General features: G+C 38.1%; 1 protein-coding gene across 5 annotated transcripts in view; it reads right to left on the bottom strand.

Moving 5' to 3' along the window:
- Positions 1-16,650, bottom strand: part of aop (ETS variant transcription factor anterior open) — a 101,002-nt gene that overhangs the window by 38,551 nt on the left and 45,801 nt on the right. Inside the window, exons 1-2 of one of the 5 annotated variants that reach the window (XM_073964752.1) lie at positions 14,859-14,983; positions 8,561-8,598 (exon numbers count right to left, since the gene is read on the bottom strand). The exons of 2 other annotated variants lie outside the window; for them this stretch is intronic. The gene's annotated coding sequence lies outside the window, so the exon portion shown is untranslated. Of the gene's footprint in view, positions 1-8,560; positions 8,599-9,417; positions 9,530-14,858; positions 14,984-16,650 lie in introns of those variants that run through there. 2 more of the 5 variants (XM_073964753.1, XM_073964754.1) reach the window with 2 other exon arrangements.

The following is a 16,650-nucleotide window of genomic DNA, read 5'->3' as shown; positions in this document are numbered from 1 at the left end:
TCTATGAACATTGCTGTTTCAGAATCCGCGAAATCTTCGCATGAGTAAGCGGTTTTCATCAAAAGTTTGTTAAGGCGCACTGAGCATGATATTGCTTTATAATGCGATAGTCAGTGCATTGTCTCAATTTGTACTTCTATATCTCAAAAACGGTAAAACCTACGAAAATATCATAAAGGTCAGTCTTGTGGAGAATTTTCACAGCTACAATATTTTCTTTAGGCCCATTTATGTACATAGGACTCGCGGGTTTCAAGCAAAATCGTGAAAACCTAAAGAGCCCCTAAAAATTCGAACTTAAATCGCGATTTATTTGAAAATCCCTCCGGCGTTTTTTTGTTTCTTGATATTTCTCATCTATGAGGATTGTAGTTTCAGAAACAGGGGGATAGATTAGGTTAAAATCTCAAAAGTTTTGCGGTGGAGGTACCTAAATGAATAGACCCACATAGTCCATTTTGTAAGTGAGCCTTATTTTGGGAGTCATTCCTCTCGATAGGACTATTATATCAAGAAACATGGACTTGCCCACGAAAAGCAGCATATCGCTTTACATAGGGCTACTATGAGAACCTTCGGTAAAATTTTCCATAGGATTCTCGCACAGACCCTTAACCGCTCTTAAACAAAACTGTTGAGCATTTGTGTGGGTGGTACCCTAAGAAATAGACCGATAGGGCCCACTTTGGAATAAAAACTAAGTTTGGAACATATATTTCGATATCCAAAGTTTGAACTAAATCGGTTGTTCGTTTATGAGATATTGCGCTTAGCGTTTTTGCGAATATTTTTTTCGAATTTTTGTGGGGTAGGTACCGGAAGGAGTGGACCTATAAGCTCCATCTTCCAATTTCATCCAAAGTTTGGACCAAATCGGTTGTTCCATTTATGAGATATTGCGCTTAGAATTTTAGCGAATATTTTCCAACTTTTGTTTTGGAGGTACCGGACCTAAAAGCACCATCTTGAAATTTCATATAATGTTCTAGGAAATATTACGATATGCAAAGTGTGGACCAACGCAGTATTCGGTTCAGGAGTTGTCGTGCGCACCAGCCACTTCAGATGGTAAGGTTTTTTTTACAGTTTCCGCGTCATTTTCAAAAGAAGTATGGAATTGCCAGTGAAAAAACTTTACCATCGTAATTGGTGCTCTGAGTGGAACCTGTTGCAAGAAAAATCAAAACGATTTGAAAGAAGGTCTTAACCTACACTTTTCCAAATTTGGTGTGAGAGGTATCCGAATCACCTGATCAATGTCTCGGAGAAATATAACGATGTCCAAAGTATGGACCAAATCGGTTGCTGCCTTCGAGTGTTATCGTGCGCACCATTTTAACGAAAAGTTTTGAACTATTGTGGGGGAGGTACCCAAAGGAGTGGACCGATAAGGCCCATCATAGAACTTGATTGACTTTGGACAAAAAAATTACGAATGCCAAATTTTGGATCGAATCGGTTTATCCGTTCGAGAGTCACCGAGCGCAACATCCACAATACATGTGCCATAGCGGTTTTTTACAGCTTTCAGGTCTCTCCCCTGAAAAAAAACCTGGACCGTCGTAATGGGGGCAGCGAATACAAGTTGTTACAACAAAATTCAAAAGGATTTGAGAGGAGGTTTTAAACTGCACTTTTCCGAAATTTTGTGTGGGTGGTACCCGAAGGAGTGGAGCGATATAGTCCATATTCGAACTTGATCTACGTCTCGTAGAAATATTACGATGTCAAAGCTATGACCAATTCGGCTACTCCCTTCGGGAGTTATTGTGTGCACAATTTTAGCGAAAAATTGTGAACTTTTTTGGGGGAGGGATGCCAGTGGCATCAACTACTGTAGGCCATGTGAAGATGCAGAAGAGATAGAGACTGCCAAACGTCTACTTTTGTAGGTACAACTTGTTCTAAACAAGAAAACATCGACTACTAGGTAGATATGAAATAGATACTATCACCTTTCTATCAAACATAGATCCTATTATCTGATAAGCACCTATCATGACTTGGATCATGCCCATCATGGACCATCGATCAATAACACGGCTATACTCTGGAAATCTCCTCTTATTTATCTTTCCAATCGCTACCTCATCACTTTCTTCATCCTCAGTTCATCAAGCAATAACCCTTAATACCCTATCATCATCTTTACTTGATCATATTCAATGTATCCAGGATGCACCAACGGTCTCCGAGTGAAGCAGTCACCTACACGATTGGGATGGCTGCGCATCCTTAAACCTAATATACAGTTTGGACCAAATCCGCTGATGCGTTCGAGAGTTATCGTGCGCACCAAAAAGCCAGACATAAGACAGACAGAGCTAATCGACTTCCAAATTGTCTGACGCAGATTTTGTCCAAGCATACTTTGGGTCTAAAAGCAGTTCGAGAGCCGAAAGGATGAGGGAATAAAAACCTTGATGCTGGTAAAAACAGTGCTAAAATGTTGTAAATATTTCTGGAGAAAATTAATGATGAGCTAGAATTTCGTCTCAGGTTAGGAAGGGACATGGACCAATCATTCCCGTAAGTGAAACAAGCGAATCAATGGGTTTCACAAAGCAAATTACTCGAATAAACCATTTCAGACCTCAATTCCAAACATACTGACAGTAAAATAAAACAATTTTCTAATTAATTTCTCGTTGGAAATCGAGCCGAGAGTCGTCGGCTTTCCTTTTTCAGATGCTCACAAAGCTCGATTTCCAACGAGAAATTAATTAAAAAATTAATACTAAAAATGATCTTCGCCTAAGAAAGGCAAAATTTTCAAATACAATAATTTTCTATTTTCCACTAGCTTTTGCAAACTGCGCTCTAAACAAACTTCCTTTATCAGGTCTTTAGACGATTGGCTTTAAAAACTTTTTACTTGTTCTTAAAAAAAAAAAAAAATATTAATAATTTTGTTATAAGCAAAATAAACGTGTTTTCAAAATAAAAGTTATGTCGTCGCTTCAGACCATCCATCCATCTCTCATTTCTACAAAAACAACAAAAAAGCAAAACAAACTTTAAACTTGTCAAATATATTTTGCTGCCGCTTGAGCACAGATAAAAATAGATAAAAAGAAAGAAGAAAACACAGAAACAAAAAACAAAACATGATTATATCAAACGTTCGATAACCCCGGCTCCCTATTTTTGTTGTTGTTTGAGTTTTTTTCTGAAGCTTTTGTTATGCAAAAACCCAACACAGATACTACCTCATATGGTTGATCAATTGACGGCTATCCAAAAGCTAACAAATACCCCCCTTTAAGCTGAAACTGTCCACAAGCTAGCCAAGAGGAAAGAATTAAACAACCACAACAACAACAATGGCTTAGAAAACAGTTTAAATATTTAATTGATCATTATTCTGTCGAGTATGCGATCAGCAAAGCAAGCAACCAAACAGCCGGGCAGGCAGGCAAATGAAATGAATGAGGAAAAACACACTCTCACACGCACGACACACGATCGTTATAGATTTGCGTTTTTTATTATGTGTGGGATTTATTTAAGGAAATGATCTTTATATTATTATTTTTTTATTTTTTTGTTATATATTGCTGCCCTGTGTTTGCTAGCGCTACTACTGCCGCCTGTCAATCAGCATACCAGGTTGGCAGGCAGGCAGGGTTGGATGGCTGGGCTGTTTGTTCGGTTGTTCTAAGCACAAATGGAAAATGTCGTTTTTTACGGGTTTAGTTGGAATAATTTGCTATATATCTGTTTAACAAATGATACGTCAGACAGACACTACCTACCGCCGATTAAAAACGGAATTAATTGGCATCCGAGACTTGTAGTAATGCCAAAGATCTATCGATGGATGGATGTATGGATGATTTGTATTAATATTCATTGGAATTCATCATCATCGTAAGCGGCAAGTCTATATATATTGATGATGTACAATGTATAATTAATTGGAGGGGGTGAATTAATATTCTGAATGATAAAAAATTTCCGCCCTCTAACACGAGGTGGATTTGAACAGTTTGTTATTCCAAAATGTATAGCAAATATAAATATTGTTTCACAAATCAATAATTATCCACAGATAATTATAAAACAAACATGGCTACAAATTGGAATGTTTTAATCAGTAGGCAAATTAAATATGGATTTTTTCCGGTACAATTTAGAATAAGAGTCAAGAAATGTCTTGAGGCAGATATTTGATTTTCTAACAAGGAAAATAAAAACGCAATAGTCTGGTAACACCCATGCATTGTCTTATGTGCTAGGAATATAGATTGCAAATACGGAGCTGTGGAACATGGATAAAACATTAAAACATGCTATATATGACAAGAAAAAAATTGGATAGTCCATATGATCCGTAATGTAAAAATTGTAGTACTCGGCACTTTTGTTATTGCAGGTATTTTTTGGACTTGTGTCGAAAATTCTATGTTTCACATTTCATTTGTTAATAAGAATTTTATTTACAATTCTATGAATTGCGATTAAATTAAACACAAATAAAAGTACAACAATGTTTAATGTTTGTCTTAAATACAATGTATGCAAATTTCTTTAAATTAGCGATAAGATAAAAATTTCATCAACACATCGTCTCGTCACACTTTGTCGGTTTAGCAAAGTGAAGTCTGTTAGAATTTCTTATGCATCCAAACTGTATACAATATATCGTCTGCTTCGTCGGAAAAGTCCACTTTTTTTGGAAATCGCGTTTTTGTTACAGAATGATAGTACAAGACAAAACACTCGTATGATAAAAAAAAATGGTAGCATGTCGCGTTTTTCGCGTTCCTGAGATAATAGCTCGAAAGCTGTAAAAACGCTCGATATTATGTTTTTCGTGGGCAAGTCCATGCTTTCAGACCATCTGAAATGACTGGTGGGCACAATATCTACCAAAAGGAATGACTCCCATAATAAGACCCAAGTACATCCTCGGCAACACTTTTGAGCTTCAAATCGAATATATTTTTTGTCGGCAAATTCCAAAATGGGCCACAAAATCCGTTATCCAAAGATTCGATATTGTCAATAGATGGACGTTTCAATTCACACAGGCTGAGGGTATATCTCTGTCGGTAAAGCCGACTGATACTTTTTTACTTGTTTAAATATAACTTACGTGAGTGAAACGTGGATACCAGGCCAAATATTTAAAAAAATTACCAATTTTCACACAAAAGTGTTGGTCCATTAAACCCGCTAATTATTATCTGATCACCATGTTAAATTGCTAGTTTCTTCTATGTCTTAAACTCAAATCATTCTTTCAATTTCGCTCCGATTGGACTATTATTGCAAGCTACAGGACAGCTTCAAAATCGGGTTACAAATTTTGGTTTTGGTCCATTTCACCCCATACGACCATCACCACCATCTAATGGCTCTCTTCTGGTAGGAATCCGACCTCTCCACAAAATTTCGTGACGATCGGTCCATAATTGAGGCCTGGAGTTTTATTACAATTGTTAATGGACGGACGAACACACATAGCTAAATCGCTTAATCTCGTCAAGATATGAAAAAATGACAAGAGGAGGGACGAATACTTCGCGATGTTATACGAATATTGGACAAAACGAACTTATAATACCCTTTCCACATTGGTGTGTAAAGTATAAATATTTTATTTTAAAAAAATCCATAAATTGTAGGAAAAGGTCTTAAGTCCATACAAAAATACAAAACTATACAAGGAAAAGGTCGTAAGTCCTAAGACATCCAATTATCTCCCAAACGCGACAAGATTTTATGAAACAAAGTACAGGTATTGAAGCAGAATAAATAAACGAAGAATACTGCCTTTATCACCATAATAAAATCTTTAATACAGACAGCGCTGGAATGTTTTTTCTTCCTCCGGAAAAATTTATGAAAAGGGACTTACGACCTTTTCCGACGGAGCAGACGATATGAACTTACTTGAATATCGTTCTTTCTAGGATGGGACATTGCAAAGCTGTTATTAAAGGAGTATAAATATGAAAGAAGATTCAGATTTTAACACAATAATTTGTGAATCTGCGAACTGCGTAATGACATCAGGTGTGTTCGTGTACAAATAGTTTGTACAAATTTGTAAAAGTCCCGTAACTTCTTATAAACGACTAAGGCCTTTTGCATTGTACTATAGAGTAAACGAACAGCATCCAGTAACAATTTGTACAAATTTTGAGTAAACGAACACTCATATAGTTAAGGGAAAAGTGTTCGAGTGGCTCGTTCGAAAATGTATGGGAAATAAATTTATTCCCATATTTATACCCCTATTATTGCTAGTCGAAATAATGGCTTTAGACCAGCATTATGTTTAACCGAAATCCGTTTCAGTCAATTTGTAGTCGATTTAGCAATGTCCGCCCGTCAGTCTGTTTGGTTGCAGCGCAAACGATTCGGTTCAAAATTTGTCCTCGTTTTATTACATTAACGCTTAGAGTTCGAAGATGGACCATATCGGTCCATTCCTATGGGTACATCTTTTATAAAACTTCATTTTTCGCAAAAATGATTCGCACGATAAGTAACCGATTTGGTCCATAATTTGCACATAAATCGCTCCACTTCTTCGGGTACATAGCACACAAAATTTGGGAAAAGCTGTGAAAAGCCCTACGGCAACAAGTGTAGTTGTTGGAGGGCACGATAACTCTCGAACGGATCAGCCGATTTGGTCCAAAATTTGGCCTTCGTAATATTTTGTTTAAACTTAATTTAACTTCGAAGAAGGGCTACATCGATCGACTCATTCCGTTACCTTTCCCTCAAAATCAGCGATACAGTCAGTGCATTGTCCCAATTTGAACTTCTATATCTCAAAAAGTGCAAAACGTTAACTTAAACAAGTAAGAACGGCTTTAAGTTCGGCCGGGCCGAACTTGTTATACCCTCCACCAGAAGGGGTATTGAAGTAAAATGGAACAATTAGTTTCCTTTCGTTTACGAAAAAGACTTAATACCAAATTTCAGCAATTTCGGTAAAACAATATCGCTAACCTTCAAAATACGGAAATTCGGAAGGTACCATTCTATGGGGGCTATATGAAGGCGTGGACCCATACCAACAAAATTCTGGGGGAAGTTTTATACCACAAACGAACACTTAATACCAAATTTCAGCCATTTCGGTGTGATAATGAAGCTAAAACCTTCAAAATACCGAAAATCGGGTGGTACCGTTCTATAGGGGGCTATATCAAAACGTGGACCGATGTAGCCCATTTGCAATACCAAACATCCTAGGAATAATAGAAACTTCTTTACCAAATTTCAAAGCTCTACCTTCGCGAGGAATATTAAAATATCCGCCACTGAATCTAAGGCCACTATGTTCACCACATGGACGGCAGAGGTGAGAACAGAGTGGAATGTCATGGTCGATGATATCAGAATTGCGACCTAAAACTAACCCAAAATTCTTGTCGCAATCTGCGACAAACTGAAATGTAGGAACAAGGTCCTCAAGTCCCTAGGCGGCAGTACTTCACGTACAGATAAAGAAGTCTTCTTGACCGCATATAAGGCGCTATGTCGGTCTATGGTAAGTTATGCGGCGCACAATAGTTCAGAGATCGATTTTCCTGGCCAAAAACGCCAATTTTTTGTTGTCACTGATTATTAATTTCGATTTGGGATTCGATAGTAATCAAATTGAAAGTAAGAATACCAACAAATTAGGTCAAAATATTGAAAAATATGTAATTTTTTAAAGTCCATATTCCACCCCAATAAGTACATGACTAGATGAAATAATACGATGCGCAATGTTTGGAAAAATCAGAAACTCTCTGCGAGAGTTATCTTGCGGATTTGCCATTTTAGTTGGTTTTTTGTGCGTTTAAACCATTATCTCAGGAAGTATGTACTTATCCCCGGAAAATTGCGATCATCGTAAAAGGGCCAAAAGGACAATATGCTTAAAGAAAGGAATTTTGTGTGAGAGGTACTCGAAGGAGTGGACCAATATAGTCCGTATTCGAACCCGATATATGCCTGAAATTAATATTACCATATGCAGAGATATGACCAATGCGATTACTCCCTTCGAGAGTTATCGTGCGCACTATTTCAGCAAAAAATTGCGAACTTTTGTGGGGGAGGTACCGGAAGGAGTGGACCGATATGGCCTACCTTCGAACTTAAACAAAGTTTGGACAAAATATCACGAATGCCATATTTTGGACCAGATCGGTTGCTTCGTTGTTGAGAGTTGTCGATCGCACCAGCCAGGCGTACAGACAGGCGGACATTCGACTCCAAATTGTCTAAAACCCTTATTTCGATGAGGCATATTTTTGGTCGTATCAAAGTGTCTATACCCTCTTTAGCCTAAAGACTGAGGGTATAAAGATTCACTGAAAGGAGCGTGTGGACTAGGACACAAAAAAGAACAGTGAAACATACTGAACTTTGGGGATTTAACTTCAGAATATTTAAAAAGTACCATAGACAACCCAAAAAGCGGTTTTCTTATAGATTTGTGAAATTAAATATTTCCATGCTGTATGCTGGGTCGCATCAAATATCATTCTTGAACATTTATTGAATCAATTAAATTAATTAATAAAATTTTAGATTATATACTTACAATTTAATTTATATATTAAATTGCCCATATACACTTACCTAAAATGAAAAAGAAAATATTACAATTAGGATTTGTTCATTAAAATATTTAAATATAAAATAAATATTTTAAAATTTTCATTGGAAGCGAATTAATTAACATTGACAAAATGTTTTATAAACAATTTTGCAGGTTTAACCTTATTTATGGCCAGGTCAGGCAATGTGCGCTTGCTGAGAGTAAGTGAGCGAAAACTTCAATGTAAAATGCATTGAAATGTATGCTCACTTGCTCTCAGCAAGCGCACATTGCCTGACCTGGATTTATGGGGATTTATTTGACGTGTACTCATTGTAATTGACATTTGAAACCCAGTAGGTTTATTAAATCTGTTTTTATGTAAACGTAATATAAGTCTCATATGCATTTTATGTAAACGTAATATACATAAGTCTCATATCTTCCAAGAAGATTAACCGTGCAGACCCGAAAATGTAGCGTATCCAAAGAAATGGTGTCATAATAAAGCCTAACCTCAAATTTTTTTCAGAATAAAACTCCCCAACAGTAATGTGCCATGAATAATATTTTGAAAATATAAACCCACACAAAGCACGATTTGCTTAAATTCAAAGCATATCATCAAAATGATAGACACACACACACTTGCCTACAATGTGTTTGTTCTATGCTTAGATTTTCAAAGTAATTCAGAATAGAGGAGCGTTTTTTGTTTTGTTCTAAAAAAACAGAAGAAGAACGACAACAACAATAATACACCGATATTTAAGTATTGTAGTCCCGCATTATGAAAATTTTTGTACATATGGGGAATGATCTAAAGGCGCAAGCGTGTTGCGCATTTTAATTACACTCACTTAATGGCACAAAGTGATCGCGCACACACCACTAGAAATAATAATGCCATAAAACAATCATGAACACACACTCATTCGCTCATTCACTCGACAAGTAGAAAAAAAAATAAAACTTTCGAGAGGAAAAACATCATTCATAGGTGGTGGTAGAACCTTAAAGTTTAACAACAATCAACCGACAAACGATCAAAGAGACGAAGAAAAACAAAAAAATCAACAAAACTCGTTGTTGGCGTTTAAACGTCCATCCATCCATCTATCCAGCCCGGCCAGTAAGGCTAAGTACCACCTAGTAGCCAGCAAAACACTGCCAGAACAAAAATCTTACTTGGCAAAAGTTCTAAAACAACTCGAGTTGGAAATGTTCTAAGCTTAAGAATTATGGCAAGCAAACAATCATTTTGCTAGCCAGGCAGCGAGCCAGTTACTATTCAACTTGAAAGCAGGGAGAAGAAAACCAAACCCCCTTAAAGAATAACAACAACAGCAGCAATAAAAACATTAAGAAAAATGCTGTGAATACTGTGCTGCTGATATTTAATAAATGCGGAAGCGGATGTTGAAAACGACTTTTAATCACTCACTAGAGCTGCAATACAAGTCATGCAAGTCCAGAGACTAACCAGTCCACACCACCAGTAAGTCGTCAGTCATTCAGTCAATTCAGGTTGTTTTCATTTCATTCTATGGCAAGAATATAATCGTCAATAAGTAAGTAGTATCTCCCGTTCTCTTGCTCCCGTTTTCTAAGTGCTAGGATTAGGGTTGTCGTTAAAGATGTTATTTTAAGTGTAAATCGTTTTTACGGTGCTTATAGTCAAGGGAACCTTTTGACGTCATTACTGGAATAAAATGCTCATTGACAACAGACAACATAACATTTACAACGGTGGCAAAAATACCCCTCAGCGTTATGTTGGAGACATTTTCGCAGTATTTCAGCTATCTAAAACTTCTCTAGTAAGTGGTGTCCTAAGACTTTCTATAGGAAACGTACATATAGAGGACTTCAATAGAATAAAGGGGCAAAGGATTTCTATAGAACAGAAGGTTTCATCAGAGAAGTTAAATAGAATAATATGCCTTACAAGAGGACTTCAGTCCTTCCTAGAGGACTTCTATAGAATGCCTCAACAGAGGACTTCTATAGAAAAAAAGGCCTCACCAGAGAACTTCTTTAGAATAGAAAGCCTCACCAGTGGATTTCTATAGAATAAAAGGCTTCAACAGAGGACTTCTATAGAATAGAAGGCCTCACCAGAGGACCTCTATAGAATAGAAGTCCTTACCAGAGGACTACTATAGAATAGAGGGCCTTACCAGAGGACTTCTATACCATAAAAAGCTTCACAAGAGGGCTTGATTAGAAGAAAATGCCTGTATAGATGACTTCTATAGCATGAAAGACCTCTCCGGAGGACATTTACAGAACAGAAGGCTTCCTCAAAGGACTTGTATGGAGTAGAAGTCCTCCCTAGAGGACAGAATATAAGGCATTCCTAGAGGACTTATATACGTTCAAAGACCTGCATAGAGGACTTCTACTAAGTATAAGGACTACCTAGAAAGGAATAGAAAGCCTCCTAACTTTCATTGTATAGAAGACTTCCGTGAATGACTTCTATATATTAGAAGGGCTGCCTAGATAACTTTTTTTAATTTCAAGGCTTCCCTAAAGAACTTCCTTCAGGAAAATGAATTGTAGACTAATCCGCATAGTCCTGATTACAACGGTAAACTTTGACAATGGCCCGAAAGCATAAAAACACCTCGCAGTCACCATAAAGACTATATTGGTCCAGAGGTTCAGTATTTTTCCTACAAAATTCAATTTGTTGGGCTTAAATTTAGTTGTAGTACCCCTTAAATACCCCTTACAACTGATTAACAACTATGGAAAAGCCCATATTTCCCAAGATATGAGGTCATGAATCCGAAAAACCCTACAGACACCAGAGAACACGGACATATGGCGCCAGCTTCCAGGACAAAGATGAGTGGTTTTAGCCCGAATTGACCTCAAATTGAAAGCATGACGACTAGGACCGTGCAACTGCTTAACTGTCTAGCTAAACCCACTCAACTGAATCCAGATAAATTTTCTAGTAGAGGCGACGGAACTTGCAAATGAACGGGCTTCGTCATACGAACCATGCAGACCCAAGAGTTAGGGAACTTACTCTTGAAGACAACAGGCTAGACAACACGAATAATAAGGCGCCAGCTTCCAAGACAAAGTTGAGTGGTTTTAGCCCGACTAAGATCCGGACGGTGCAGCCGTCTCACTTCGAATTGAGTACAAATTAAAAGCATGACGAATGGGACCATGCAACTGTTTAGCTAAACCCACTCAACTGACTCCAGATACATTTTCCAGTAGAGACGCAGAACTTGCAAATGAACGGGCTTCGTCGTACGAACCCAACAAGAGTTAGGGAACTTACTCTTGAAGTCAACAGGCTAGCAAAAGCGTAAAAAGTGGCTACACCACCTGCAAAGGGATGATAGAACTTATGTTCCTTTCAACGGCGTGACAGATCCGAAGTGGTGCGGTTGTTATTTTAGCAAGCAATTTATTGAGCACCCCTAGGGCGAATAGTAGTGTGTTACGCCGTATAAGAGCACTCTCAGCCGATGAAGTGCCACGACAATTTACGATTAGCGATGTTGCAGACGTCTATCGAAACGATAAATCATCCAAAGCGCTCGATCCAAGCGGAAACTCAATGGAAATGCTTCAGCAATACAGTATTTGACAAACGTCCTCCTCAATCTATCGTTAGACACCCATATTGTAATAGAAGCCTAGAAAGTTGGCCGGGTGGTCCCGCTACTGCAGCCAGGCAAGGATGCCAGCTGAGGCGAATCGTACAGACCGATCTCCCTTTTGTCGCCAGTAGCGAACATTCTAGAGACACAACATCACCCCATGATGAGTAGCATTTTCCCAGTTGCTCAACATCAGCATGGATTCCGGAAAATGCACATTACAGCACCGCAACAGCATTACACACCATATCCACACATATCAGTCGAGGACTGAACCAGAACAGGTCGTGCGATCGAGCAGTTATGGTGGCTCTTGACCTATCGAAGGCCTTCGATACCGTCAACCATGCCATAGAAAAAACTTCCCTTCAGCCATGTCTGAAACGCAGAAATAAAAAGTCGAAGACCGTAGAGTGAAACAGTGAGTATCACAAGGAGGAGATATATCGCCGTAACTGTTTAACCTCTACCATTCTGAAATTCCACACCCTCCAGCCGACATAGAGATCTAATGAATGCGGATGATTGTACGATCTTGGCGTAGGGTCCTACCGTCGATGACATACATACATATTTGATAGGTTAAATGTCTACATAGCTAACTTAGTGCAGTTCTTCTATCTAAGGAATATGAAAACATCCGCCGCTAAATCCACTGCCACATTGAAATTAGGCTCCCCCTGAACACATTGACCGATGGTGTCCTGATTTCAACCACTAACTACCCCAAACTAACATTCGACAGTATGTTTGAGACGACCGCGCAAGCCACGACTATTTGCGTTGACCTCTTATATAACAATAAATCGGTTAGTAGAAAGCTATGCGGCGGCAGCGTGATATGCAACTGTTAGCGCTATGCAGTGCAGAAGACTGCAACAGGGACCATCTATATGAAGAGACGGGGATTTTACCGGTACATCAGCACAGACGAGGATTTTACCGGTACATCAGCACAACAATATGTAGTCGATGCAGTACCTGTGTGGATGTTACCGCCGCACAGTGGTTCAAAATCGATTTTGCTGGTCAAAACTTTCACGATGTTCAGATCAGGGTGATTGAGCCACAGAAATTCTGGGTGCAAGGCTGGCATACAGACCACTGCCCCTTGGATGTTTTACAATCCCGAAATTACAAGTTATGATTTGGAAACACTAACACCTCTCAGCCTCTTTTCCTACTACCACTCTTTCCAGTTATCTTTTTTAGCTTCATGACAGACTTGTGTTAATTTGAGCTATTTAATGCAATCTTATGGGAAGAACAGTTTCGTCATTCGTCACTCCTGTAGCAGCTCCCTGCAAGAAAATAAAATCAACATCTTTTTACTTCATATATCTCCTCCCAAAGAAAGGTCATCATAGTGGTGTGGACTTGGGGGCAAGGAACAGAAAATAACTACGATGATAGTGTGCGCCGCAGTTGCTGCATTATATTGGCGTTTCACAGCTGCACAGAAAACAACAACAACAACTAGTACAAAATTCGTTCGTTTGATTGTTGTAAACAATCTTAACTAAATGGCAACGGCTTCCTATGTCGTTTTTGCTAGCTATTACTTGCTAAAAAGAACAAACACATAACGAACGGCGGCAATAATAGTTACACAGCTACGGCAACGAACGTCTCAAGTAATTTAATAAAGGAAATTGCAAGTATCGTGTATCTCTCGTTTAAAAAGCACATGCAACAACACATTCTTATAAAGACAGTGTGTGTGTAGAGCATACATCCACGGGAGGGAATACTTCTTTCCCCACATCTAAGGAGCTTTGGGGGTATTACAATTTAACACTCCATTCCTCCTCATCCCATGCAAGAAGGTCTTCGAGAAGTCAAATCATTTTTCCCCACATGACCACTATGTGTCCATAGTGCAGCACTCAATTAGAAGGCCTATTAGTTTTATTGCAACTTGGTGTTGCTGTTGTTGGTGATTCTGTTTCTTAGCCTGTTGCGTTTTTTGTGCTGAACAGCGAACAGGAAATAGGCATTAGAATGCTGTTGCTATAGCAAACACTTCCTTGAAAAGTTGCAGTGTTGTGTTTCTTTTAGACGCAATGGGAATTTCATGAGAGTCACAATCAAATTCCTGCGTTTCTATTGGAGTCTAATGAAGGAAACTATTGTTTATATTGTATTCCAGAAAATAAAGCAGGTTTAGTGAGTTGTTAATGGGTATCCAGGGGATGTAGAAATATTTTATATAATTTCGTAGTTGTTCATTTTTTTTCAGACACCCAAAATGGAATAGGAAATCAATGTCTTCCTGTGGTAATAGAGTTTCCATGATAATTCCTAGATCACTATAAAGTCAATCAGAATCGTTGATTGGATGATAGACACTAATAAATGATTCTGATTACTTAACAGTGCTCCAGGAATTGTTATGGAAACTCTATTATCACGCAAGAACATTGATTTCCCAGGTTGTACCTCTAACCCCTCTTAAATGTTGTGATCAAAATGTGCGGTGCCCTAAAGAAAATTTATTGAATTATTGAACTTTTAAGTAACACATCCTCATTATATCCCAAAAATTGAACTTGTACCCTAGAACTTTAAAACTTAAGTCCCATTTCAGCCATTTTCTTATATCATTACAATATAACTTGTTTTTTCTATAGGTTTCACAAGATTTTTCATTTCGAAAACTGCACTTCACAAACCAAACAAAGTTATTATGATTATTATTGTTGTTATTTATTAATTTCCGGGTTGTTTTATTTCAATTGACTGATTTTTTGTTGTCGTTGTTGCTGTGCCTCGATCTTAGTACTGCGCTCTCTGTTCTGTTCTATCTATGCAGCAGCTGTCAGTAGTAACAGCTACAGAAACAGAATCTCGTACAGAACAGAACAGACAGAAACAGCAATTCAGATAACAATAAACTCTACAATAATATTATTATTATGAATAAAATAATAATAAAAGTAAGGAAAAATTAACAATAAATTAAAGAAAACAAAAATTATATAATTATTATAAATGTACAACACACACATACATACACATGTACATGAGAAGAAATAATAAAAATGGACGCTTTCACATCTAGGCGAGTCATAAAAAAATATGGTCGATGAGGGCAGTTGCAATTTATAATATTATAAATTTCCTTATATACTCGTAGATATGTATGTGTTTATGCATGTATGTATATATTAATAAGTTGAAGAGAGTTATAACTAAATCAAGTTTTATGCCCCACGTTAGAGTGGCTTCAAAAAACATATTTTTAAAAAGATTTTTAGAGAATCATAAGGGGACCGTAAATATTAATAGTGTAATAAACTTATTTTTGTTTTTGAAAATTTTAGCAGGAGTCTAAAAAGGATATTTTCAATGTCCAACTACCTTGCATCTACCTTGTCCTTGGGTGCCAACGTGGTGCAATGGTATGCACACCCGCCTTGCACGCTGAAGTCGTGGGTTCGATTCCCCGGCCAGGCAAACATCATAATTTTCAACGTTGGCAAAATACCCCTCAGTAATGTTGGCGACATTTTCTGAGTATTTCAGCCATGTAAAACTTCTCTACAAGTGGTGTCTTAGGACACGCCGTTCGGACTCGGCGATAAACTGTAGGTCCCATATCATTGAGCTAATACTCATTGATATGAGAGAAGTCTCCCTTGTCCCGTATGGTATGTTTGTGGAACAATTATTATAACTACATTGCAAATAACTCCAATAGCCATAACCAACCCATTGATTTATAAGAGGTTGTGGTTGTAACAGTGTTTATTATTATATTTGTATGTTCGTTTTTCTGTTCAATCTGCTTCGATGGGATGTAACCACAGTTCCACTGGAGTTAGATGAGTAGGGTTGGATGGGCAGTTGAAAAGGTGTTTGTGTCGTGCGGGCCCATACCACATACTGGGCAGATGTCTTGCACGGCGCGGTCGATTTCTGCCCAATAAGAATTTAGGCGAATGCAATATCCCGATTGTAGTTGAGCCAAAACTACTCTACTTTGTGGTGGCAGCTGACGATCCTCAGCTGCAACAGATGGGGGTTGTATTCCGAGGACATAATTCACACTATATTTCCTTATGGCTTTAGCAACTGCATCCGTGTGAATACCATATGAACCTGCTTGATATGCCTGTTGATCTAGGGGTTCTCTCCTATATTGTTGTAGAGACGGTGGTCTAGAGCATGAATATCCTTCCTTATACGCCTGAAAGTGTCGGTCCTAGCCAGCAGATGGTGATTGGGATGGCTCTCACGGTAGTACCCAAGCAAGTACTGCGACGAGAAAGCATCTCATTGTGTTGCTTTACTGGAAGAATCTTTGCCTTGAGGACCTTGTTCCTACTTTTCAGTTTGTCGCAGATAGTTGTGGCGTACGCGCACGACGTGAAAGTAGTGTCGAATGTGACCCCTAAAATTTTGGGGCATTCTGCTAACGTCGACCACGACATTCAATTCTCTTCCAAACTGCGCTGTCCATGT

The sequence above is a fragment of the Musca autumnalis genome, unplaced genomic scaffold (genome assembly GCF_047663935.1).
Source record: "Musca autumnalis isolate F117 unplaced genomic scaffold, ASM4766393v1 scaffold_2, whole genome shotgun sequence".
Taxonomy (NCBI): Eukaryota; Metazoa; Arthropoda; class Insecta; order Diptera; family Muscidae; genus Musca; species Musca autumnalis.
Note: the sequence above shows the minus strand (reverse complement) of the source record. Positions and strands in the feature narration are given on the sequence as shown.